We start from the raw sequence: 26,150 nt of genomic DNA on the forward strand, positions 1-26,150 counted from the left end.
CAAGAATGGAGTCTCTGTTTCCCCCAGTCCTGTCAAAGTCCTGCAATCAATTCCCACTAGGCTTCAAAGTCTGATTATCTAGGAATTCCTCCTCCCCTTGCCGGACCCCCAGGTTGGGAAGCCTGACGTGGGGCTCAGAACCTTCACTCCAGTGGGTGGACTTCTGTGATATAAGTGTTCCCTAGTCTGTGAGTCACCCACCCAGCAGTTATGGGATTTGATTTTACTGTGATTGCGCCCCTCCTACCGTCTCACTGTGGCTTCTCCTTTGTCTTTGGATGTGGGGTATTTTTTTTGGTGAGTTTCCGTGTTCCTGTCGATGATTGTCCAGCAGCTAGTTGTGATTCTGGTGTTCTCACAAGAGGGAGTGAGAGCACGTCCTTCTACTCTGCCATCTTGGTTCCTCCCTCCTGTCTATTTTATTGTTGAAGTAAACCTCTTCTGGGTTCAAAATTTCCTGGGGGAAGTAACAAGTAGTTCTAAATACCTCACTGATGTCCACTCCCATAGATTTATCATACACCTCTTGCCTAGATTTTTTAGCCTCCATATTCAAATATTTCTACTTCTGGGTCCTTGACCAACCAGTAAAGCAATTCATCATTGCTCATATACCTTTATGTATTCTAACATTGAGATACTTTTTCCACACAAAGTAGGTGAGCACATATACTTTCCCAGTGGGAAGATCAACATTCCTAATCATTCTTTAGGCTCTAGTAGTGGGGCTGTCGTGCAGCTGCAGCCCATTTTCAGAATGCACACACATCCCAAGCTGATTTTTGACCAGATAAACTCAGATTTTTCCACTTTTGTCAGCTGGTCATAAAGGACCCCAACTCATGAGGTCATAAATGTGACCTGAAGGAGCAGTGCTGGTACGACTGTGTTAGATGAAGTGGGCCATGAGATAACATAGCTTACTCCTACTCTGTTGTCTTTCTCAGGCTCAGTCATGGATGTACCATTTCCAATTTATGATGAATTGTTCCTGGACATCCCTAACTTTATGACTTGTTGGGTCTGGATATTGGACGGTTCATATGCAGCATCACATCATACCCAATGGTCAAATGTTCTATCAGGTTCCAGTGGCACACCAGGAGCTGTTTTTTACTTTAGTTTTAAATCTTTTTGGCTGTGCCGTGCGGCTTGTGGGATCTGAGTTCCCCGACCTGGGATCAAACCCAGGCCCTTGGCAGTGAAAGTGCGGAGTCCTAACCACTGAAACGCCAGGGAATTCCCAGGAGCTGTTTTTTCAAAGGTATATAATTCCCTCTTGAAAATGACATGGTTTTGCTCCACAACCCAAGGGCTTGATTATGAGTCTCCCATAAACTTCACACTTTATCTTTTTTCACGATTGAAACCTCCAGCACCATAAGATGCCAGGACAATTAGTCAAGTGATAGCTCTTGTACTATAGCCTTGACCTGCTGCAGAGCCCTTTCTTACTCTGAGTGCCACATAAATCTGGCAGCCTTCCATGTGATTAGGCATAATGGTCAAAGCATTATTCCCAAGTGTAGAATACACTGCCTTTGGATCCTAAACACCAGATCAGGTGTTGGGCTTCCTTTTTTGGATCACAAGATGCAATAATTTGTCTTTCGTTTCTTAGTGGATGTCCAGCATGTCTCTGACCACTAGCACTCTAAAAATGTTACTGAAATGGCAGAAACCTGAATCTTTACAGGCTTTATCTTCCACTCATTGGATTATGTGTGTCTTACCAAAGCTTCCAATATAGTTGTTTCTTGCTTAAGTGGTCTAATTATGTGCATGATATTATCAGTATCATGGAATGATGTGAAATTTTATAATATATCTGACTGTCACAGGTCTCTTTGAACCATATAATGGCAAAAGGTGGACGAGTTAACATTGGCTTGGAGTAAGCGTGTCAATATGTACTCTTAGGTTGCTTCCACGTCCTGGCTTTTGTAAATAGTGTTGCAATAACCATTGTGGTACATGCCTCTTTTTTAATTATGGTTTTCTCAGGGTATATGCCCAGTAGTGGTATTGCTGGGTCATATGGTAGTTCTATTTTTAGTTTTTTAAGGAACCTCCATACTGTTCTCCACAGTAGCTGTATTAATTTACATTCCCACCAACAGTGCACGGGAGTTCCTTTTTGATGATGGCCATTCTGACCAGTGTGAGGTGATACCTCATTGTGGTTTGGATTTGCATTTCTCTAATTATTAGTGATGTTGAGTATCCTTTCATGTGTTTGTTGGCAATTTGTATATCTTCTCTGGAGAAATATCTATTTAGGTCTTCCACCCATTTTTTTGATTATACAATAGAATATTACTCAGCCATAAAAAGAAACGAAATTGAGTTATTTGTAATGAGGTGGATGGACCTAGAGTCTGTCATACAGAGTGAAGTAAGTCAGAAAGAGAAAAACAAATACCTTATGCTAACACATATAATATGGAATCTAAAAAAAAATGGTTTTGATGAAACTAGGGGCAGGACAGGAATAAAGATGCAGATGTAGAGAATGGACGTGAGGACACAGGGAGGGGGAAGGGTAAGCTGGGACGAAGTGAGAGAGTGGCATTGACATATGTACACTACCAAATGTTAAATAGATAGCTAGTGGGAAGCAGCCGCATAGCACAGGGAGGTCAGCTCTGTGCTTTGTGACCACCTAGAGGGGTGGGATAGGGAGGCGGGGAGGGAGATGCAAGAGGGAGGGGATATGGTGATATATGTATGTGTATAGCTGATTCACTTTGTTGTACAGCATAAACTAACATGCCATTGTAAAGCAATCATACTCCAATAGAGGTGTTAAAAAAATTAAAAAAAATAATTTATAAAGAACCCCCCCCCCACAAAATATACTCTTGTTTTTCTCCACGGAGTTGCAACTGTTTCTGATCCTCTTTTTCTGTAGGATCAATGGCCATATACCTGAAACATTGTTATCTGCTGTAGCAAAAAGAACTCATCTGGCACAGCACTGAAATTGGGACAATGTACAATGAGTTTATAGTAGTCCATGCAGCGGCAGGCAGCTTGTTTCAGTTCTCAGTCAGAAGATAATATCTATATTTTCCTACCTCCCAATGCTCTCTTATTGATAAAACAAACCAACAAAAACAGCACAGGCTGTGTTTAGCAACATGTATTTTTTCTTTGCTCCCCTCCTTTCACAAGCAGAGGAAACCCACCGAAGCCAGTGGCTCTAAGTAGAGCACCAAGATCTCCTTCCCAGTTTGACTACAGAACACTTCAGTTTCCTTTGCCCTCAGTAGCCAAAATTGTAGCGCAATGCTGTCTGCACCATGCTCCCTAGTTCAGCAGGCATTTATCTTCAGCCAAAACATTGCCTGGGTTTCTGTCTTGTTTCTTCCCCAAGATGTTTATCTTATTTTTAAGAGGCTATACCTTAAAAAAAATTTTTTTTGTTTCTGTCAGTGCTAAGTGTTTAGATAAGAGAAGGTGTGTTCAATTGTGGACATACAGAACAGAAGCATCTTAACTAGATATCTCCAGATTCTGTTCTCATAGTCAGATCATTATTCCTATCACATTCTAGAATCAGTAAATATGAAATGGAGGGACTTTTATATAATTCTTTTCCCCGCATGAGAATATGTTCCTGGGGTTCTTGTTGATATCTCAGTTATTATTGCTACTCCATCCCCAAACTAGTATCAGTCATGGAATCCTGAATATATGGAACCAAAAACATTTCTAATGAATGAACTTTTTGGTATAAAGTTTTTACCATTTTCTAAAGCTAATTAAAATCTAAAGCTACCTGTCTATATATTTTTTAAATTTTAAATTCTTGGCAAAAAGGATGATGAAAACTTTCAAGCATCATAAATTCTAGGGAAATTGGAATCTGTGTATATTTGTATAAGATATTTACTAATTATGTGTGTAGTGAAGATCTCTTTTTTTCTAATTTATGTGCTCTCCTTTAAATTCTCCATCAATTTTTTTCTCAAGACACTCAGCTAAAGTAATTTTTTCAAATGAAAGCTAAGTTGAAGCAGATACATTTTAGTTTTGACCCAAAGAGTTGAAAGAATTTGGTAGATACTATAAATAAGTTTTTTATATGTGAGAATAGGAGTCATGTATCAGAGGTTCTGAGGGTGTGGAGCTAATTGTGAGTGCTCAGTGTATATTGCTGGAGGTTGCCTTTCAAAAATTATTTGAAACACTTTCTTTTAAACTGCATATCAGTCTCACAAAACTTATGATGATATCTCCAAAGTGTGCAAAAGGCACTGAACAGCAGCAAGTCAGGATGCTTATTGTACTGAAATATATGCATTTATTAAAAATGGGGAAATAATATATACAGGCACACCAATTTATTTTTCCAGAATCTGAAAATTTCACCTTTGATCCAGGTGTAGCATTTAACTAATGTTTCTCCCTCAAGTAGATAAGCAGCAATTTAATTGATGGACACTGCAGCCAGTAGGGCAACTAGATTGTTCCCTTCTTCCCAGGTCTGTTTTTCTAAGGTACAATTTTTGGTGTTAATACCTGTTTTTGGTTTTTTTTTTTTTTCTCTAATACAAACATCTTCTCCAATAATTGTGCTTCTCTGAAAGCAAAACCAGTTTATATCAGGAGTATGCCAATAACTGCAATAATAGATCAAATACAACCTTAAAGAGAGATCATTTATTTTTTTGTTGACTTAAAGAGTAATTAAACATTTTCCATTATTTTCACCCTTGACTAATCTTGATCTTCTGATTTCATGTAATTTACTTCCAAGTTTTCTAAAACAGAGTGGACTTTTCATATGTCTTGGAAAGAAACAGCTAGCTGAATGCCTGGCCCATATTAGAAGCTCAGTTAGTAAGTGGTCACTTAGATGCTCACTTTTCCTTTTTTTTTTTTTTCTTCTGTCATTTTTTTTTAACATCTTTATTGGAGTGTAATTGCTTTACAATGGTGTGTTAGTTTCTGCTTTATAACAAAGTGAATCAGTTATACATATACATATGTTCCCATATCTCTTCCCTCTTGTGTCTCCCTCCCTCCCACCCTCCCTATCCCACCCCTCTAGGTGGTCACAAAGCACCGAGCTGATCTCCCTGTGCTATGCGGCTGCTTCCCACTAGCTATCTATTTTACTTTTGGTAGTGTATATATGCCCATGCCACTCTCTCGCTTTGTCCCAGCTTATCCTTCCCCCTCCCCATATCCTCAAGTCCATTCTCTAGTAGGTCTGTGTCTTTTACTCAGCAGCAAAGTCAGTATGATTCCTTCTCTGTGGTAAATCAGCATTGAAATGGATTCAGAAATAGCTTAGCAGGAAGTATTTGAAGAGAAATCAATTCTTAGTATAATGATTGGGCAGAAGACTGTAATAGCTATAAGTAGAACTTGAGTTAACTATAAAGGAAGGAGATTTTAAAAATTAGTTTTTTAAAAAAGCACATTTTTAGCCTAAGAAATCAAAAGTCTTGTCATTTTTTTCCAAGACCATGATTGAATTTTCCTTCTCCGCAGTTGAATTATGTTCGGCAGAGAATGCCGAACTGCATTGCTGAAAGTTAGTCTAACTTCTCTTGATGGTATAAATAGAATAAGTTGTGAAGCAATAAACTGATGAAGATTTATTCTCAAATTACAGTAGAATTGATTTTTTTAAATGAAAAGATAGGAAGTTAGTGTCCATAAGTTTCTAAAATTGTATTAACCTATATTTTCTTGATGGAAATTAGATACTTTATTGTCTGAAACTCTGAGAAGTAATTCTTATTATGGGATTTTTCATTTTATTTTACTTTTAATTTAAATAATGAATAGACAGTAAGTTGATAGAAAGTTGTCAGAATGAGAAGTCAACAAAAAATGAATATTTGAGTTTACTTTCAAGCGAGGCAAATAATTTGACCTCAGTATATATTTTAAGATATTCATGTAAAATTTTACATAATTAAATTTACTAATAAGAAATCTTTTAAATGATAGCCACCAAAAGGTTAGTGAATTTGTACATATCTTGCTTTTATTTTTATTAACTGCTATTAAAATTATTTAAACAATTGTAGGTTCGTAATTTTAAAATGTGGTTGATATTATTAGTAATGATCAGCTCTATGCTATGTCTCTATGTGCATTATAATATTTTGACCATACAGAAATGGATCAAAATATGTAGAAGAATTATTTGAAGTATCCTGTACCTTTCAAATTATTACTTTGAAATTTTCATAACCAAAAAGTGTCATGTAGTTCACTTGCTTTTTGAGGAAATGAGGAAAAGAGGGGTAACGGTGATTTTCTACATTCTTGAGGATTAGAGGCCTTTACTGGGTCCCTGTAATAATCTGATGAATGAAGCTCACCTTTCTGAAGCTGCACTTCAGGTGTGACCATGCTGCCACCACCGTGCCAGTCTGATGGACTCTGCCCTCCAGGAGTAAGGACTTGCTGTGTGGAAGTGTGTGCAACACACAGAGGAGGTGCTCCTTGTGAAGTGTTTCCTGCACGGCTGCTCCTCATGACAGACCCTGCCTTCCAGAGACATGCAATGGCTTAATCCTTGGTTTTACTGGCCCTGAAGAAAAATCACTGCTTTGACATCTGAACAGCCTGTGAGGATTTAGTTTTTGTGGATAGCTTTTTACAAGTGTTGCTTTTACTCCTCACACTGTGTGTTAAGTGTTGCAAAGTTTTCCTGAAAACCTGAGAATGTGTGAAAATATGCTTAGAACAATGATTAATAGGTTAGAGATCCTATATGTGTCAGCTTCAAAATGTTAGCTATTAGATTCTTTCCTACGTATAAAGAAATATATGTATATCTCCATGTATAAAAAATATATATGCCTTGTATTTTAATGTTATTATCTTAATGTGTTTCCCAAAAGTTCACTGTGACTAAATCTCATTTCTATTTGTTTCTTTATTGTTTCCTTTCAGTCTCCTAAACACTTAATTTTTACTTAATTATTAATATCCCATTTTACAGATGCATAAATTGGGGCACAGAGAGATAAAATTACCCAGGGTCATACAGCTGGTAAGTAGAAGAGCCAGGATTTGATCCTAGCAGGGACTCCAGACAACATGCTCTTAACCACTGTGTACCTGCCCTGCCTTAGCCTGATGGTTGATAGAATACCCTATATAGACTCATTCCTTCATTGATTTATTAATTAGCCTGTAGTAACTGTGTATTTACTATGTGTCATGCTCTATGGTAGGTGGTAAGGATAAGTTGCCAGTAAGGAGAAAAAGTCCTCAAGTGACTGTTTCCACAAATGACTGCATAGTAAATGTTATCTCTTCATGAATGAATTTTCAGTAGTGTCTACAAGTCACAGCCAAAAGAAAGAAATAATTGAAATAAGGGATCCAATAATAGCTCAGAGAGAGAAGCCCTTTGCAAAGGCCTGTGAGAGAACTTCCTAGTTTTCCCCAGCTCAAATGCTTCAGAACTTGCATTTCAAACTTAAATTGCTCATGCTGCATTTTGAGCCCAGTGCATCTAGCCTTGTCCTTAGGTACAGCTACAGCTGTCTAACATTCCCTGTATTTGGACAATTTTTATCTTTGAAAATTATTAAGTTGTGTATGCTAATGTCAAATTTACATGTTGATTAAATTCAATTACTTTGCTTTTCCCATACATTTTATTTCCTAACTCCTAAAATATATTTTAACAAAGGATTACTGGTTAATATTTATGTTGAAATACAATTTTAGTCTGCCATAACATTTCTCTTTTGAAATCAGTTGCTCACATTAGGAGAATTATGTAAAACGTGCTTAGTATCCACTTTAGTGTTGGATTCTTTCTATATTCAATTTTTTTTTTGTATATAGGAGGAGGGAAATATTGAGATTCTTTCATAAACAGAAAAATGAATGAGTAATTAGATAGCTGTAAGACTATAATTTTAAAGAAGCAGAACAGTGCTACATGGTACAATGAAGTATCTGTTTTATTCTTGTTCAATGTCAGGGGAAAGTAACTGGCAGTTACAACTGTCAAAGTCTTGGTTGTAGCTCTCATGTCCTGCCAAAATGTTTCAGAAAAATAATCATACTTATTTAAATGCCCAACCAAGGGCCTTAGTGTTTTCTTATCTATGCATATAAAAACCATAGCAAATCTAAATAACAAATACTTCATAAAGAAAACTAATATTCTTTTATATATTTATCAGAATTATTTACTTTGGAACAGGAAACATGTTTCTTTTCTGGCATGTGTGTGGCAATTATATTACATGCTGTATATTAATCAAATAGCCCATTTTGAAGTAATGCAGAGCCAAGGTAACAAAAAAGCAAAGTTTTATCTTAAAAACAGATTTGATGTTCTGAGAACACACTGGAAATAATGAAATAAACAGAGATCCTTGGCATCCAGCTTCCCAGCATCACTGCTGACACAGTGTTCCAAGTGCTCTGAAAGGAAAGAAATGATTAGAGCCGCTCAATTTATTTCTTAAAAGAAAAAGTTCTTTATCTTAAAGCTAGAGCCACGTGTATTACTCAAATCCAGATGACTAGATGAATTCTTTATTGAAATGACAATGAAAGTAGTTATATTGCTAATTGTCAACTTTAAAAAAAAACTCCTTTGGCAATCCAGACACACTGGTATGAGCAACAAAGATAATGAACATTTTTATAATCAACGTCCCTTGAAACTCTCCAACTGAAGCATCATTGAAATGCCATTTTGATGTGATTACTCAATAATAAAGCGTGGATTTTTGAGACACATAAGGTAGTGTAAGGACAAATGTACCTTTAAATCATAGATTTAAAATGAGGAAACATTTTTCAATTGTTTAGAGGGCTTTTTGTCTCCTTTTCGACATTCCTTATTTGTATGAAAGAAGACATAGTTATTCTGGCTAGCTAATTTCATATGAAAACAATAGGAAAGGGTGAGGTTTATCATTATGGCCTGTTTTGACATACAAGGCAACAATGGAATTTTAATCAGAATATAATAAGTATGGTGAAAAGAATGATTAATATATACTAAGAAGGATATTGAACAAAAGAGCTACTATTTTATAAGATCTTCCCTCTTTTCATTCTTTCCACTTTCATTTCAAATATTAAAAAGGAAATGGAAAAATAGGGTGAAGATTATAAATTATTCATTTTATTTGAATACATTAGTCAATCTTTCATGCTTGATATACTTTTTTTTTAAGAATGTAAGCCTACACAATACATTAACCACAGAGTTTAAAAAGAACATTTGTGAAAAAACCAAGGTAAGGGTATTTTTGTTTTGTCTTTCTGGTACAAATTCAGATTTCCCATTTGAAGTTATGTCCTTCATTTCTACTTCTGGATTTGGCACATACATGTAGTACTTAGAATGTAATTGTTTATGAACTAATTCTGGACTTCATTTGTTCTAACTGTGGATGATTTCTAAGCTTTGAACATAGGTACTTTTAGTTCACTTTAAATAGCAAAATCTTATTATATTTTCAGAGAAAAAAACTTAAAGGCAATGCTGTTTTTATAGAATGAAAGGAAGTATAAACTAGTAATTTCACATTTAGAACCAAAGGCTTACTACAACCTTTAGTGTTTCAAATGTTTTCTTATCAGTTATAAAAACCTTAAATGTGCAATTTTCCTCTATGTAATTTTCACTTTAAAGATCAAAACCTGACTTTATCTCCTTTTTCCATGTTATAGAAAGTTAAAGGATTGACTTCAATTTCATTTTCTTAATATCTATCTTGATGGTCATAAAATTTATTCATACTTTTCCTCCTTTATAGATCAGAAATTATTCTGTATTATGTATTTCAAAATCTCTCTTTTTTCTAAGGGCAGATTTTGTTAATTTGCATTTTTATGGAACTATGATTTGAACTTGTTCTTGACCCATTCTATGAAAAATAGGTAACTCACATTGTAATCTAATAAAAGGAAGTTGATAAATTGATTCATAGTTTATTTACTATTGAAAACTTCAGTGGCTAATAGAAACCTCTTGCTACGCTAAAGTGCATCAGAACTAGGGCTGGGGTTGAAATAAGCCAGGGCATCGCCTCTGCTCTTTCCTCGCATCTCATTTAATGTGTAGTCAGGAAGGCCTTTGTGGGCAAAGGAAACTGCCTTCTCTCGTGGAAGCCCTAGTTTGCTCTCGTGAGGTCTCTGAGCTCTGTTATTTTATTGATACCCCAGAGGATAGAGCAGTGGATTGGGAGTCAAGCAACCTGGTTTCTTCTCTTATCTGTTGCCTCTACTGCTAGGAATTTGGGCATCTCCCCCCCAGTCTCACTCTGTCTGTATTTTTGAAATGGAAATGCTAGGCTCGTAAAGCATTTTCTATATTGAAAACACAATGTCTGTGACTCTGTAAGAGTCTTATCTGCAGTTCTTCTGGGCATCTTGAAAAATAACAAAAGAATCTCTGCAAGCTGCTATGGAGTTCTCCTGACTGGCTAGACCTAAAGTTTAATCTTCTGGAAGATGCCAGTGATTGTAATGCACTTAGCCTAATTAGGTGGTCAGCTTCTAAGGAGACAAATGCCATGAAAAGCTTTAATGGTGGCAAGTATCTATGATTCTAAGAATTTCGTTCAATTTTCCTTGAAGCATCAGAATCTTCTCTAATTGTTCTATTAATCTAGTTTAGACCTATTACTTCATGTAATGATTGACTAAAACTTGCTTTAAAATAGGGCTAATTGAAAGTTTACAAAAATGTATTCTTCCACTGAAGCTCTGTGTGAAAGCAAAACCCACTCTTACATTCAATTTCCTTATATTTGACATCCTAATCATGAATGATCGTATCTTAAATGTTAATTTTTGAAATCTCACTTTGGTGATACTATGGAGAATGATATAGAAGCCAACCTGAATAGAGTCAGTGATCAGACAGCAGGTAAATTCTATTATAGGGAGAGAAGTGTTAAAATGTTGAAAGAAGGCATGGATGACGGGATTGATAAGAAAGGGATATGTGGAAAAGTTAAAGCAGAATGGCCAAAGTGGATCTAACATGAGAGAAGCATGACATCTACAATGACTTTCTGATATATTGGGCTTGGAAGATATGATGGATTCTTGTGTTCCAAACAGAGATTTAAGATAAGAAGTATATACTTTGGCTTATAAGTATACACTTAGAAGATATAATATATGCCAGTTTCCAAATAAATGTTTCAAAAAATAAGTCAATGGTTCAACTTTTAACTTATTACTAGACAATGAAATGCAGATACAGAAAAACACACAAAACAAATGTATAGCTCAATGAGATATTTTAAGGTAGTACTCTTGTAACTACCAGCCAAGTCAATAAATAGAACTTTTCCAGCCACTCGGAAGCCTCTCCATGATCCCTATACCACTTTCAATCCCCTCCCACCCACCAAAAGTAATCTCTATCCTGACTAGTAACCATTTCCTTGCACTTCTTTATAATGTTACATTTACGTGAGAATCACTCAATAACATAATTTCATAATACTAAAATTTTGCTGTCTTTAAAGTAATTTTTTATTTTTATTTATTTATTATTTATTTTATTTTATTTTATTTTTGCGGTACGCAGGCCTCTCACTGTTGCGGCCTCTCCCGTTGCGGAGCACAGGCTCCGGACTCACAGGCTCAGCAGCCATGGCTCACGGGCCCAGCCGCTGCACGGCGTGTGGGATCTTCTCAGACTGGGGCACGAACCCGTGTCCCCTGCATCGTCAGGCGGACTCTCAACCACTGCGCCACCAGGGAAGCCCCTAAAGTCTTGTTTTAAATTGGAGTATAGTTGATATACAATGTTGTATTAGTTTCAGGTATACAGCAAACTGATTCAGTTTTACATATATATATATATACACACACACATTTTTTTCAGTTTATTTTCCATTATAGGTTATTATAAGATATTGAATATAGTTTCCTGTGTTGTACAGTAAATCCCTGTTGCTTCTCTATTTTATGTGTAGTAGTTTGTATCTATTAATCCCATGCTCCTAATATATCTCTCCTCCTCCCTTTCCCCTTTGGTAACCATAAGTTTATTTTCTATGTCTGTGAGTTGATTTCTGTTTTTTATATAGATTCACTTGTATTATTTTTTAGATTCCACATATAAGTGATATCATACAATATTTGTTTTTTTCTGACTTACTTCACTTCGTATGATATTATCTAGGTCCATCCATGTTGCTGCAAATGGCAATATTTCATTCTTTTTTATGGCTGAGTAAATTTCCATTGTTGTGTGTGTATATATGCACCACCTTTTTATAGTCTATTGAAGAACGCTGCGTTTGACCTGTAGAGGATCTCATCACATGGATTCTGGAGTCGGTATACCTGTGTCTCCATGTCTCTTTTCTGTGATGTTATTAGCAGTGACCTTTAATGCATATAGATCTATTACTTCATTGAGGGCTACAAAAGTCATGCTCCAATTCTATCATTTCTATTTTTACTTATTAATTTAATACTTTTATAAAAAGGCACTATTTGGTTATGCAGTGGAAAATTCAAATTGGAAAGGTAAGATAAATGCCTGAACCTGCCCCCGCCTTTTATTTATTTATTTATTTATTTTTGACTGTGCTGCACAGCATGTAGGATCTTAGTTCCCTGACCAGGGATCGAACCAGCTTCCCCTGCTTTGGAAGTGTGGAGTCTTAACCACTGGACTGCCAGGGAAGTCCTGAGCCTTTTATGTACTCATTTTCAAGGTAATTAATTGGTTTCCTATCATCCTTTTTTATGTACTCATTTTATTTACTCATTTTCAAGGTAATTAATTGGTTTCCTATCATCCTTCAATATTAATCAATTAGTTTTAAAATATATTATTATAAATAAACGCCTTTCCCATCATTGACGAGTAAGAGCCTCTTCAAATTGGCTCTTGAAAACTTCAATTTGGGAATTAGGAAAGCTTGTTGCAACTGGAGTGCGTTCCATAACTATGTAGTTAACAAAATAGAGTAGAAATGAGCATTCCAATAGCATGAGTTCATATAGATATTTCCAATTCAAATTTAGGCCTACAGATTTTTTAACTTAACTCTTCAGTATTAAAACTATATTTCCTTTCTTCCATTCTAAAAATCCTCAATATCACAAGTGATAGAGTTAGAATAACTTGTAATTTACTCATTTGCTTTGTACATTAGACATACGATAATCTCAGAATAACAATACTAATACTACCATCTCCAATATAATTAACAAGAATAGTTAAAAGTATTCTTTTCATAAAAGCCTTCCTCACTTACTCCACAGTTTAAAAATATCTGAGCACATAGCTATTCAAATACTCTCTACATTTTAACCTTTATTTAGTCTTATTTAGACCTACAAATATCCATAGGTTTTAATGCTGCCCGCTAGTCCTTACGGTGACGTTTTGTAGTCATTTTAGTAGTCTGAAGTGTAATGTTTAGTAAATTCCTCAGGAAGGGCTCATGGGAGCAATATTTCCTGAGTTATTACATATGATAACAGTTTGGGCCTTTATAGTTGAAATCAGTTTTGCTAGGTATAAAACCCTAATTCTTTCCCCCCTTGCATACCTTAAATATGTTACTGTATTTTCTTTTGGGTTAAAACATTACTATCAAAAAGACTGATGATAAATTAATTTCTTCCCTCTTATAGGTCAATTTCTTTTTTGTGCCTAATGTCAAAAGTCATTTTTTCTTTTTTGTTTGAAGCCCAGTATTTCTTGTCATTGGTCGTTTTGAGACTATACTTTCATGAATGTGATATTCTTTTTCAATATGTAATTTTAACTCTTCTTTATATAAGAAAATTTTCCTGAATTGAAATTTTTAGTATTTCTCTTTCTTTTTCCCTTACTCTTCCTGCATCCCTTGGGCTGCCATTGATGTTAGCTGGATCTTCTCTCTTGGACTTCCTTTGCTATCTTCAATATTTCTCACTTTGCAATTATTATTTTTTAAAAATCTCTTCTTTCATTTACCTCTGGTTTTTTAATTTTTTCACTTTTTTACCTTCTATTTTTCCTAAGGTGTTACCTATTGTGTTTATGTTTGCTTGTGTTTCTCTAATTCATTCTTTATTTCTGAAAAGATGGTTTCTTTTATTTCTGTTTTTTTTCCTGAGGTCTAGAAATATACTTGAGGGCTTTTCTTCATGCTTTAAAATTTTTTTTTTATGTCTTACGTAATTTTTAATGTATTTAGCTCATTTTGAACTAGCAGGTTATAGTTCATCTATACTATATTTTGGGGGGCATTTTTCACATAAAAACTGCATGGAATTTGACCTCAATATTTTTTTGTTTCCTATTTTGATGTGAAATTATTTTTTTTTCTGAACTTTTAGTAGGAATTCTAGTTCTGAGAGATTTTCTAAACTTCTCTAAATTCCTTCTTCTCTTGTTTTCATCTAACACCAGAACTATAGAAACTTGCTTTCTAAGATTTCCTGATTTTGTTTCTTCCCCACTTTTCTCTGAAACTTATTTCCCCTTCATTTCTGTTTTAATTGTCCTGTTCAATTTTGATTCCACTGCAGACAGTTTTTCCTCAGCCTAGGAGACCTATCTGCTCTAACCTTTTCAGATTATCTTATTGTGGGCCCCTCAACTTGCCTCATATTGGATTTGGCAAAAACACTATCAGTTTTGGTAGTTGTTTTCAAATTGCACTACTATTGTTTCTGCGTATTTTTAGGTTCTCCTTTTTTTTAGTTCTGTCATACACCTTGTTGCTTTTCTGTGCTTTCTCATGCACAGATGCTGATATGAGTCTTGTGGTCATTTGTGGTTCGTCCTCAATCAATTATATTTTGAAGTTTACAGGGATACCTTGCCACCTCGACTTGCTGTAAATATTGCTTATGAGTTTTTGGATATACTATCTAGTATAGTATGCTTTACCATCTAGTTGCTCTCTCTGTGTTTATGAGAATCAAAAGCTCTCTCTGTGTTTATGAGAATCAAAAGCTATATTGCTATAGCCATCCTCCCACAATCTCCTCTTACTCCCTTTTTTTGATGACACACCATAGTGCTTAAGAGTACTGACTCTGGAATCAAACTACCTGGGTTAAAATCCCAGATAACAATACCACTTATAAGCATTGTTACCTCGGCACACCCCTGGACTCTAAAATTGTGATAATAATACAATTTATCTTAAAGGGTTATTATAAGATTACATGAACTAATATTTTTAATGCACTTATAATGATTACAGGTATGTGATGACTGCAATGTATGTGTTTGTTAAATAAATTTCAGTTTTAATATATATTAGTCATTTAAAACTTCAATTAATATATCATTCAAGACATAGAAAAGTACTATCAATGCCATTTCTTTATTACCTAATTAAAAATTGTAATTCATACTCTAGTTGATTTGATCCATAGTGTTGTTTAGAATAAGGAAGAGACCACTGAGTCAATGAATGGTCAGGTGAATAAAGTGCTAACAATTAAAAAGAGTTAAAGAGTTATATAGTATAATGAATTTTAAATAATAAGTTTACCATGATGTTCTAGCAACAAAGACGTACTTAGGTTACTGATGCTTTAAGTATTATTCAAGAAAATAATTGTTAATCTTTCTAAAGTTATTTAGGTATTAACTTGAAGGATAAGACAATGAATAGTCAGGATATTTTCAGTCTTCCTTGATTCATGTGTCATCTGCCAAATTTAAATAGCTCCCTAACAATTTTATCTTCATATCACTATACAGAAAATGCAACCAGCTGTTGCCTATTTCCAATGACCCACAGAAAATGGTTGTAATTTGTAATAGGAGCAATTTAGGTTTGATGTAAGGAAGAATTTTATGAATGTGAAAGAAGTTCATGAATGTGTAATTTAGGAAATGAGACTGTAGACACCCCTTATGTTGGCTTATTAAAAAATAGGATAGTTATTAAAGTATATATTGGGATGGTTCTTTGATAATGACCATTTATTTAAAAAAATAATACTAATAACAATAAAATAATACCAGAGGGCTATTATCCATTAAGAAGTAATAATATTATTAATAATTATTTAATAATATGCAAAGGTTAAATAATTATGAAGAACTAGGAAAAAATAAGTATTCTATAAAAGCTCATAGAAGACTATCAAAGTGACATTTGGAAAAGAATGTATAAAATATTTTTAAAAAGAGACTAGCTTTATAAGCATGTAAATTTAGAGGAACAAGAACAAGCCAGTTACTTTAACAAGGACCATAAATGCCTTGTTAGAGAAAAGAATGGTGAATCAATCAGAGTTAGCATACTGGCTAATATGTTGTCTTTTAATTGGTTTCTCCATTATTGGCCTATCAAGGTTAATTTTGTGTGTGTTTCGACTTACCACAGGTTACTGGTTTGTCTTCTCATCCACAGCAGAGTTCAAAATGAGCACAGATTCCCCACAGAGCAAGTGCTATGAACAATGCAGCAGATCATCTGCCTTTGGATTTTCTTTCTACTGTCAGGTGTGTTGCTCAACATGAGGCCAAGAGTGTGGACTGTTTACACTGAGAATAGACAGCACTGAAAGCTAAAATATTAGCATGTGATATAAGTATAAGTCAGTTCTCACTGTGGTTGCAACTGGTCCTCTTCTGCATGATATGCTGCCTTCAAGCTCATGATAAAGAGGTCATTTTCTTTTATTCTCGTTTAAATCTTTTCCCCTCATTTTATTTTCCAACTGCCAAATTTACAATTACAACCAACATAAACCTGCTGACTTAGGTGGCTTACAATTCCAGAACATGTCCCATGGCACAGACAATTAAAGAATAATTAATATACGTAAAACAGACCAGTGAAAATTGGCAAGTAATTCCAATTCACAGAATTGCTAATTTTAAATATTTTTTCTGAATTTGCCATCATGTTGAGAGGAATGGGGCAGTTGCACCAGGCTGTATCTACAAACTCTATATTTTCACAGTCAACCTGCTACCATTATATTATGTGACTGCATACTTTTGACCGATAATATTGATGAAATTGTGGCACGAGCTTTGCCAATGTGAGACTTACACATTTGAGTGAATAATGAAAAATTGAATCAGTGACTTGCCAAGTGTCAGAATATTTTTACCACATCAATATTTTGAAATACGTCTTATATTTTAGTTGTGTGGAACACTTTATATTTCATCGTCAGTAGTTGATTTGGGTCACATTTTGCATGTGACTTAATTCAAAATGATGCAACATACTCAGAAGCTTTCTTATTGTCCTGCAAAGCCAGTCTAATTAAATTTTATCTCTTATTATTGGCATTCATGACCAGTTCTAAGTTTCAGGTTAGAAAATTAAGCAATAACATTTGATACTAATATTATGGCAGTTGTTTTTTTGAAATGTTCTCATTCTAGAAAATATAGCCTATGTATTATTTTTTGTAATTTAATGTCCATTGTTTGAATTAAAATAAATCTTTCCATTTCCTATTGAGTGAATAATACTTTTATTGTTTTCTATTGAAGGTAATTATTTAATTGGTTTCCTAGTCTTCTTATAATGAATTATCAAAAGATTAATACTTGAGAACTTGTCATATCACTTTCACAGCATGCTTTAGCAAGAAATATAGTACAACTCAATATCAAAAAAACAAACAACCCAAATAAAAATGGGCAGAAGGCCTGAATAGACATTTTTCTAAAGAAAACATGTAGATGAAAAGATGCTCAACATTGCTAATCATCAGGGAAATGCAAATCAAAACCACAATGAGATGTCACCTTACACCTGTCAGAATGGCTATCATCAAAAACAATACAAATAACAAATGTTGGCAAGGATGTGGAGAAAAGGGAACTTTGGACACTGTTTGTGGGACTGTAAATTGGTGCAGCCACTGTGGAAAACCATATGAAGGTTTCTCAAGAAACTAAAAATAGAGCTACTATATGACCCCGCAATTCCACTCCTGGGGATATATTTGAAGAAAACTAAAACACTAGTTCGAAAAGATACATGCATCCCAATGTTCCTAGCAGCATTATTTACAACTGCTAAGATATGGAAGCAACTTAAGTGTCCATCAACAGAAGAATGGATGAAGAAGAAGTGGTATATATATATATATATATATATATATATATATATATATATATATACACACACACATACACACACACACACATAATGGGATACTACTCAGCAATAAAAGAGAAAAAATTTTTGCCATTTGCAGCAACATAGATTGACTTGGTGGGCATTATGCTAAGTGAAATAAGTCAGACAGAGAAAGACAAATACTGTATGTTATCACTTATATGTGGGACCTAAAAAATAAAACGAATGGATATAAAAAATAAATAAAACATCTTGGATGTTCCACAGGGTGGCTGCGGAGTCCTGGGATGAGAAACACCTGCATGCAGAGGGTGACAGAGACCCCGCTTTCCAGGCTTGTCCGTAAAAGTTTGGCTTTACCACCTGTCTAGCAACCCCCAACACCTCGCACCACCCAACCCCCTCGCCTCAGGAACCCTGCCAAGTGTGGGAACGGGCTCTGGCCCAAAGGCATTGAGTGAATCCTCAAACCAGAGTTGGGGAGTGAACTGCGCATTTGCAGCTGCAAATCTATAGCCTTCATGGAGGCCAAACGGGCAGCACCGCAGACTTCTGTCATGTGGCTGAAAGGGTCTTTGTGCTCTGGCCAGGTCAGGCCTGAGCCTCTGAGGTGGGAGAGCCGAGTTCGGGACATTGGTCCACCAGAGACCTACTGTCTCCAAATAATACCAATTAGCGAGAGCTCTCCCAGAGATCTGTGTCTCAACACTAAGACCCAGCTCCACTCAACGACCAGCAAGCTAAGGTGCTGGACACCCCATGCCAAACAACTAGCAAGACAGGAACACAACCCCACCCATTAGCAGAGAGGCTGCCTAAAATCATACTAAGTTCACAGACACCCCAAAACACACCACCGGCCGCAGTCCTGCCCACCAGAAAGACAAGATCCAGCCTCATCCACCAGAACACAGGCACTAGTCCCCTCCACCAGGAGGCCTACGCAAGCCACTGAACCAAGCTTACCCACTGGGGGAGGACACCAAAAATAATGGGAACTACAAACCTGTGGCCTGAAAAAAAGAGACCACAATCACAGTAAGTTAAGCAAAATGAGAAGACAGAGAAATACACAGCAGATGAAGGAGCAAGGTAAAAACCCACCAGACCAAACAAATGAAGAGGAAATAGGCAGTCTACCTGAAAAAGAATTCAGAATAATGATAGTAGAGATGATTCAAAATCTTGGAAATGGAATGGAGAAAATACAAGAAACATTTAACAAGGACCTAGAAGAAGTAAAGAGCAAACAAACAATGATGAACAACACAATAAGTGAAATTAAAAATTCTCTTGAAGGAATAATAGCAGAATAACTGAGGCAGAAGAACAGATAAGTGACCTGGAAGATAAAATAGTGGAAACAACTACCACAGAGTAGAATAAATAAAAAAGAATGAAAAGAATTGAGGACAGTCTCAGAGACCACTGAGACAACATTAAACACACCAACATTTGAATTATAGGGGTCCCAGAAGAAGAAGAGAAAAAGAAAGGGACTGAGAAAATATTTAAAGAGATTATAGTTGAAAACTTCACTAACATGGGAAAGGAAATAGTTACTAAAGTCCAGGAAGCACAGAGAGTCCCATACAGGATAAATCCAAAGAGAAACATGGCAAGACACATATTAATCAAACTATTGAAAGTTAAATACAAAGAAAAAATATTAAAAGCAGCAAGGGAAAAGCAACAAATAACATACAAGGAATCCCCATAAGGTTAACAGCTGATCTTTCAGCAGAAACTCTGCAAGCCAGAAGGGAGTGGCAGGACATATTTAAAGTGATGAAAGGGAAAAAAAAGCCTACAACCAAGATTACTCTACCCAGCAAGGGTGTCACTCAGATTCGATGGATAAATTAAAAACTTTACAGACAAGCAAAAGCTAAGAGAATTCAGCACCACCAAACCAGCTTTACAACAAATGCTAGAGGAACTTCTCTAGGCAGGAAACACAAAAGAAGGAAAAGACCTACAATAACAAACCCAAAACAACTAAGAAAATGGTAATAGGAACATACATATCGATAATTACCTTAAATGTGAATGGATTAAATGCTCCAACCAAAAGACATAGACTGGCTGAATGGATACAAAAACAAGACCCATATATTTGCTCTCTACAAGAGACCCACTTCAGACCCAGGGACACATACAGACTGAAAGTGTTATACAGCAGCAACTAACACAACAATGTAAAACAATTATACTGCAATAAAGCTGTTAAAAAAAAAGGGGGGGAAATAAAGATTATATTTTTGGTGTAAATAAATAAATAAAAATGAGACATATGAAGTCTATGTAGAAACAAGAACAGTGTTCTAACATTATGCAAAAAAAAGTCTGACCATAAAATTTTGTATTTACTGTGATGGTAACCATGTAAACACACATACAAAAATGCTATAAGGGAATATGTAAAAAATGAAAAATAGTTCTGATAGTGGGATATGAGAGTCCTGCATTTATTTTCTAGACTTTAAAAATGTTGCTTTAGTTCTTCTATAGTTGAAAAAAATTTATTAAAATTTAGGAAAACCAAAAAGAAATAGAAGGTATCAGAAAATTATTTGCTAAGAAGACTATTTGCTATGTGAGTATATGTGTTTGTATATACACTCAAATATACAATTTACAGATTCACAGAATTTCAAAGGGAAAATAATTATGTGCTTCATAGCAAGTTGTAATTTATATGGTCATAAATAATAAAACAACAAGGTACTATAAATTTAATATATTAGGAATTCAATTAAATTTCTTTTGTGTAGCCAAACAACTTCAGGAATATTTTGGTATGAAGCTAAGATATGGTTGATAGGAAGTTGGTGGATAGAGAGTTAGTTCAATATAACTTATTAGAGAGCTTTGAAATGGTGAGACAAGAGCTCCATATTACTTCCAGGAAAAATTTTACAGATGGTTAAGATCTTTGCATTTTCCTAGCATACCCACTCACTGCTGTCCCTACCCCTTTTGGTATGTGTTTTAAAAGGCATTATGTTCCTTTGATAATTTCTTTTCTCTGGCCATTGTACCAGACCTCAATTCATCTGAAACCCCTTTCTGTTTTGAGCAGAGATACAATCTTCCCAGGCAGTGATCTAGTAAATGAGAATTCAGTGTCAATTCACCCCTTCTAACTCTCTTACCTGGACCTTAAGATGACCACTTAACCGTCATTCAAAGTTTATTGTCATCTTCAGTTTCCTCTTCATTGAAATTACATGTACTAGAATAACTAGCGTCAGAGCAAAAGTCACATTCCTGACAACTTACTATGTGCTAGGCTCAGTGCCATCAGCTTTACCTACTGTATTTCTCAAGACTCTTTCAAATGCAAGTTTGATATTTAACTTAGGCAAGAATGAAGGAAATTTATTGGCTTGCTAAACAGAAGACTCCATGTATGAATTCAGACAAAGCTGGATTCCAGGGCTCAAACACTGATATTGGTAATATTAATTTTAATTTTCATTCTATCTTTTTTTTGGTTTCATTCTACAGGAAGTCTCCTTCTCCATATTTAGGAAAATGGATGCCTACAGCCACAGATGCAGATCCTCCCGGTGGCTACTGGTAGATAAATATAATTATACATATACATGTAAATATGTGTGTAATATAACATTATATGTCTTAATTCATTGATACTCATAACAACCCTTATGAGGCAGATGCTAGTTTTTAAATATCAATTTTGGTTTTGAGGAAACTGGAACACAGACAAGTTTAAGTAACTGTCTCAAGGTTACACAGCTCCACAGTGGTAGACCCAGGTTCCCAATCCAAAAAGTCTTACATTAGAAATGATGCTCTTTACCACTCCACTATACTGTTTGACCAGTGACCATATATCAATAGAAGTACAGTGGAAGTCTGTGATGGCTCAGCCTTATTTATGTCCTGTGCCAGAACTGATCACTGTATGGTTGAATCTTAAAATCATGCTGCTTGAAAGACACCAGCTAAATAGAGTTTATATTGTGTAAACTTTACATAGAATTCTAAAAAACAAAAATTGATCTAGAGTTACAAAGTAGATCAGTAGTTGTCTGGGGCTGTGTCACATGAGAGATGGATAGCAAAGGAGAAGAAAAAAACTTGGGGGAAAAAGTTCTGTATCTTGAATTTGGTGGCACTTTTAAAAGAATGTATATTGGTCACATTTAACAAGGTTTAATATTTAAATGTGTACAGTTTATTGTATACGAATTATGCCTCAGTACATTTGTTAAAAAAGAAATATATATGTGTGAGAAAACAACAGATTTATAAGCAGTAGGAAATTGCAAAGAATAATGGTGAGAGAAAAAGAATAAACAGTAAGAAAGAGAGCAAGTTGAGAATTCCCTGGCTGTCCAGTGGTTAAGACTCACCACTTTCACTGCTGATGGTGTGGGTTCGATCCCTGGCTGGGGAACTAAGATCCTGCAAGCTGCGCAGTGCAACCAAAAACAACAACAACAACAAAAAAAAAAAACAAAAAAGAGAGACAGCAAGAAAACTGATCAGCCACCAAAAAGAGAAGAAAAACATTTTGGAAATGAAAAACATTCCACTTAATACATAATATAGATTTGTAGAATTTATATAGGGATCTTCCATTGTCAATAATTTATAGGCATCTTTTTCTTCTACATTAGCTTAGATATTAATTTGGTTTTTTTGACAAAATAATAAAACAATTTGAAAAATTTCTAACTTACTGTTCAAGGCACCAACATGTTAATGGGTTATTGGAGTTAGTTCATAATAGATGGCTATATTCCCTTGGCCTAGTATAATCATTCTCTAGTTCATATTGAGAGGAATAAATTGTAACATAGATAAAACCATGATTCCAGCAGAGAACACAGTGTATCCAGCTCATAAATTTGTGCACACATAAGACAGTATTATAGTTGTAAAATATGTATACTGGCTCCACCTTTTCTCAGATCATGACATATTTACAAATTGTAATTTCCTCTAGAGATGTACTGTGACTAAATTATCGTCTGTTTTTGCTCCAGTGCTTTGAGGGAAAAAAATACATCTAATTCATCTTGGTTTAGATAGTACTAGTGAAATATGTAAACTTAGTTCTTTTCCTGTGAATTTCATTCCCTGTAAACATCAAAGCAAATATGGGAAATTGATTTTTACCAGCATAGAATGCATAATCTGCAAGCTTGGAAATGATATTAAATACAAAACTGAATATTTTAGGAAAATCTTTGTGGTGAGGTCACATTATTCATACACAAGCAAATAAGATTTATGTGAATTCCTATAAACTGGTGGGTATTGAAATTTCCAGTAAAGGAAATCATGAATATACATCTATGACTAGCTTCTCATCTACAGAGGCCTGTGCTAGTTTGCAAACTTATCTACTGAATTAATTGCACATTAGACACAGATTAGATATGTATGGAGTGTGAATTTATGGAAAAAGAGCATATTTCTTTTGGGAGAGAACTTCCATATAACTCCTTACAGAGCATTGATTCATGGGATTTTACAAAGGAACTCGGGAGTTTGCTTGTTCACATTTCCCTCCCCTTTCTTACTCACTGTGTTTCTAGAATATCTTCTACAACATGACAAGTATATCAATTTATCATCTGAATTAACGCTTCCCATGTTGGAGAGCTACTACAGCTAATATTTGAGTGCCTTCCACGTGCCAGACAATAATAGATTTTTATATTCATCAACACTGAGAGAGCTTTTACAGCAAAGTACTTTATAACATAGTAACTCATTTATACCTCCAAATGCCCTGTAAAGTAGGTGGTATTAACACATTTCACAAATGATGAAATAGCTTGTAATTGGTAGAGCAGGGATTAAAACTGAGGTAGTCTGTGTCCAATGTCTCTGTTTTGTTCTTGTCCATTATACTGTCTCATATTGTGCTATGTGATTTTTCATATATTATATCATTTAATTCATACAATAATATCACACTCACTAGAGACTGTTGTGTCTAATGTACAGACTTAGAATAAGAATATCTTATTTATTCTTATTCTTAATAAGAATAAGACTTAGAATAAGAGTATCAATATCTGAGACATGAGTTTCCCACTTGCTATGTGATCTGGTACAAATTACTTAATCCCTTTTAGCTTGGTTTTCTTATCTATCATATGGGAACAATCACCGCTTTGTCTCTCTTAGGGAAGTCGTATAGATTAAAGAAAACACTTGGTGTTAAAACACAATGAAACCTTTAGAGCTATATTAGTGTAATATAGCTATATTTATTTCTTACAAGGCAGCCCATGAGAATAGCTCTAATTATTCAAAATTTCTTTTTCTGAATAGAAACTACCCCCCCCCCCCAACCAGGGGCTACATTGAAACTTCGTTACTTTTTTTTAAAGATTGAGAGTTTTGGAGCCATCAAAGTTTTGCACTAAAGGCTTCATCTTCTTATTTATGCTCTCTGGTTTAAGATAGATGTCCAGTCCTATGTACGATACTCTAGATATGGCATGACCAGTACAAAGTATTATCAATTTGTTCAATTATCATTTTGTATCATATCATATACATATAAATTGTGCAGGATAACATTTCTATTAATAATTAAAGCCCAAGGTTTAAACTTTTTGTCAGTCTCATCTGAGGGACAATGGATTTTGAACTTGTTGCCAACAGAAAAATAAAATTTTCTTTCATACGAATTGCTACTATTAAACTGGGCATAGTTTTATCCACCTTACAGATAATGGTTTGGGTACTAGGACAGTATAATTTGGGGAAGGATCTATGTAGATTCTCAATTTTATTCTGGATCCTTTTTTCTCATTTTTTGGTCATAGGCCCAAGTTTGTTCTGAGCATTGTGAATTGTAGAAATCAAAATAGCCCCAACTATTCTTTGCATAAACAGTAAGTGGAATGACTACTTCTTATCTAGTTTTTCTCCACCCTAATAAAGGCAATGGTATTTATATACAGCATCTTCTACTGCCTTCCAACCAGTGAACCATGAAGAGCAGTAAAACATCCTAATTTTATAGCCTGTCCTTTGTGAATTCTTCCATGTATAATGCTTGAACTAGAGTCAAGGGAGTAGAAGAAGTGCATTCCATTTCTTGCAAGGACAGCAGTAAAATTCTCACTACCTTTTAAATGGCCTGCCTAAGAAGACTGTGCTTAGTGATAAACCATTTCACTTTCCTTCCTTCTGAAATAATAAACTGCATTTTCTTTTATAGTTTATTTTTTGCAGGCCTAGTGCAAAAATGTACATTATATTGTCATGTGTCTGTGTTGGAAAAAACATCTCCAGATCTTACATTTAATTTTTTGGTCAGCTTTGTAAGAATTACTACCCAATGTATAAAAGTACTTCCTCAACCAACTCGAATTTTTTGGTGAGGTTTTAATAACTAACCATAACACTTCTTGTTTTATGCCATTAAAAACATGGCTTACATGACAGGATGTGGGTATCTGAAGTGGAGGCTAAGTGTGTGATTTGGCTGCAAATCAGAAGGAAAAGTCTCCGCTGAATTATTAATGGCTTATTCTCTTAAGAAAGGTAATGTTTCACCAAAAATGATAAACTATTATAAAAACTTAATGAAAATGTTGTATACAAGCAGTTTAGAACATTTTAAAAGTCATCTATCAGTTCAAAATTACTATAAGCTCTACTCTCAATTGGATGATAATATTCACCTTATTATATTAACAATGATCAGAAGGAAATAGGACTACTTGTGGAAAAAATTTACATAGTCAATCAAAATAGGATGGAAATTAAAATATGACCATGTTTTTAATAGTATAATTAAAAGAACTAAGCCTTTTTTTGTTGTTGTTAAAAAATAAAGCTATGGTGTGCTGGAAAAAATTAAAGTAAAATTTACTTTTGCATATGTGGTGGGCAGAATAATGGCTCCATGCCCCAGTCCCTGGAATTTGGGAATATGTTACCTTACATGGTGAAAGTACTTTGCAGGTGTGATTAAGTTAAGCATTTTGAGATGGGAAAGTTATCTTGGATTATCTGAGTGGGCCCAAGGTATTCACAAGGATCCTTTTAAGGGAAAGTGGAGGCAAGAATATGAGAGAAGCTATGGAAACAGAGGTTGCAGTCCTG

This window comes from Pseudorca crassidens, chromosome 4, assembly GCF_039906515.1.
Source record: "Pseudorca crassidens isolate mPseCra1 chromosome 4, mPseCra1.hap1, whole genome shotgun sequence".
Classification (NCBI taxonomy): domain Eukaryota; kingdom Metazoa; phylum Chordata; class Mammalia; order Artiodactyla; family Delphinidae; genus Pseudorca; species Pseudorca crassidens.